The 3,090-nt window shown below is 32.5% G+C and overlaps 1 long non-coding RNA gene across 1 annotated transcript; it reads left to right on the top strand.

Moving 5' to 3' along the window:
- Nucleotides 1–753: 753 nt before the first annotated feature.
- Nucleotides 754–1,662, top strand: LOC146745971 (uncharacterized). The gene is made up of 4 exons (XR_014929433.1): nt 754–886; nt 986–1,069; nt 1,203–1,295; nt 1,429–1,662. It is a non-coding gene; the product is annotated as an uncharacterized LOC146745971 (long non-coding RNA).
- The last annotated feature ends 1,428 nt before the right edge of the window (nt 1,663–3,090 follow it).

The following is a 3,090-nucleotide window of genomic DNA, read 5'->3' as shown; positions in this document are numbered from 1 at the left end:
AACGATAAAATTTCACAATGTCGAAAACGGAAAGTCCATCGCAGTGTTAGTATCTAAATATGAATAATATTACGACATTACACACCGTATATTTACATCAAAGCAATGCAGTTTTGAATAAAGTAATTAATAAGGTTTTTATAATTATTTCATAAATTACTGTATCTATTTTTAGATGAACCAATCGTCAAACTGGACCATGCTGCTGGTAAATTGAGCTGGACACGTCACGAGAACAAGAAATATACATGTGTGAAAATAGAAACACGTGGCATAGATGTCACGTGGAACGTTATAACAAACTGTGTCAACTTAGATGTACTAGAGTACAAAGTAAATGATACAACTAGTGATTATAGAATTACATATTGCACTAAAGATGGGAGCTGCGAAAATTATGAATTCATTGCATTAACAATGAGTACAAGCAATGGTAATAAACTGACTTGAATAGTTACATTTAGTATGATGAATGTTAAATACAGTTTTAAGTGATATGAGTTAGTACGTACAGAAATATTGGAATTATTATTATTATCAATAGCATATATAACACACATTTTACGATCACAAGCTGAAAATGAAGTCCTACGATGTGTTCTCTGCGTTGCGAGGTAATTTATGACGAATGTCAACACCAATGTTAAAAACGCATGTTCCATCTATCCACTCTCTTTGAAAATAATAAAATAAAACACTAAATGCAATTACAGTTAACACTGGATGTAATTATAATAACCATGCCATTTTAGGTTGTATCTGTGGTTCATGTAGTGTAGGTATTATCGTTGGTATACTTATTACTTTGCTGGTAACTATTTCAACTGCTGTCGTGATTAGTTATGTATTACATAAACGTCGATGGAGTCAAGAAAAAACCCAATCAGTGAGTAATTAACATGCATATTATGAAACATTAAAAATGATTAATTCCCCCATTCTTTAATACTAAACCAAATTTATGTCAACATATTATTTTAATCAGGCTACCAAGGATGATCGCGAGTATACAGGACTCTCAGACATCGGAAAGGAAAGGGACCACACCTACGAAATACCAGAGAAAGGGGTAAAGTAAATTAGATTACTACTACCACGATCAACTAATTACTTTATATTGCGGAGATATTTTATTGTATTACCTTATTGCATTTAATTGGTGGTATCCTTATAGCGTCGCTCATGTACTTGTATATTGGCAGGATGTTGACAAAGATGGCGGTTATACATCACTCAGTCCTGCTACCAGAGAAAAAGAATCTGAATATGAGATTCCACTACAAAGACTAAATAAGGTATTAGTATGAGAATACACCTTTGTAAAGAAATTACTTAAGAATAATGTGCCATACCGATACTGTATTTTCATGTAGAGATATACAATGTATATAGGTTCCATGATTGACCAATCAAATTGTTAATTTACAGGGAACTTCTGGAAATGCCTGACAGAAAACCATATGAATCAGTGATACACTTGAGATAAATTCAACAGTAGTCATGTAAACAGAGTTTCACATCATCTTATATCTCTGCTATATTGTTTCATTTGAGGGACCAGGACATGTTATTGATTGATCAGCGAATAGGATAACTACAGTGATAATAAAATGGTCGTGTTATATAAAAAATATAGTAATATGATAACCGACAGCCATCATATTTTGTATTGAATCTTACTTGACTAATATAAAGATACAGATATACTCCAATGACCTTATCAGCATATATGATCATTATATATTACCATATTATAGGATACATGAATAAATGTAAAACTGACATATAACATTGTATAGCACAGATTAGTAGAAATCTTCCTTTCAGTAGTTGTTGACGGTTTTATCACATACTTTCTTTCTCCACCTATTCTGAGCATGGTGTACTGACTTGTTAGGACACGTCTACTTTCTTCCTTCCTACACGTACTCATTGTAATAAAGGCGACGTGTTAGTATATGCGTTTACTCGATAATAAAATATATAAAAATAAGTATATTAAAAAATAAGCGACTATCAAATGAAATGGCTGAAAATTGGAATAGAAAACCGACCGTGTAGTAAATATAAATTTGTTACTCTGAGTGTTGGACTTCCAATTTTGAGGAGACCACGTAGTATATTTTATAGTCACAAAACCCACATTTGCAAAAGCAAACACAGTGAAAAAAATATCAGGCGGTACAAAGAATGATTGCAATGCATAAATAAATAATATCACTCACTACATGGATACTAGATGCACACCACAGATGCACGCTGTTGTGATTCACATTTAGTGACGCTGTGACTGATACTATTTACTTGTGAATTGGAGGTGCCATTATAAATTCTAAGATGGTAAAAACGGTGTTTTTATTATTTCCTCCTGTTTTCAGCTGATTCTTTTTAATTTTCTCAGGATAATATTGCAAAAATTTTGTTTTTTCCTGGCAAATATATGTTTATTTTTTGTCTATATTTATTCTCGGATAATTGTTTTCAAATTCAAATTAACGTAGGCTGAGCATATCACATGTTCAATCAATGTATATAAATATGCCATGTCATAAATACAAACTGCTTGAAAAAATCTGACATGAATTGAGGTCAAAGTGCAATGGAGCCTATACATAACTCAAGCACACTGTGGTGGCAGTATTGACAATTTTTCTCACACAGTGTCTGAATTGTGGAAATCTAATCTACATACAAGTAACCTGTAGAATACTGTGTGGGTAATATTTTTTATATTGATTTTTGTTGCATTTGCAGCAAATAGTTACCAAACAATGAGAAATCTATAGGATTGAATATACCCCACAGCTGGCTTCACATGCATTGTTCATAGTTCATATGGTGCTTACACCAGGATTTAATTACAGCACCTAGGCGGTATGTTCGAGTAATCGCAAGAAATAGACATGACAATAGAAATTCATTAAAGACTGCCACTCCCATGCAATTAACAGCGAGTGAAATTCCTGGGGTTGAAACATATATTTTGAAGTCACTGATGTAGGCAACGAATAACTGCAAGTTGACATAAAGACGAGGTAGTTTATTTAATCAGTGGTCAACTAGAGGCTGAAATAATAATTAATTAATTTT

This window comes from Saccoglossus kowalevskii, chromosome 5 (assembly GCF_978046115.1).
Source record: "Saccoglossus kowalevskii chromosome 5, keSacKowa6.1, whole genome shotgun sequence".
Classification (NCBI taxonomy): Eukaryota; Metazoa; Hemichordata; class Enteropneusta; family Harrimaniidae; genus Saccoglossus; species Saccoglossus kowalevskii.
The sequence above is the reverse complement of the archived record's forward strand: the minus strand, read 5'-3'. Positions and strand labels throughout refer to the sequence as shown.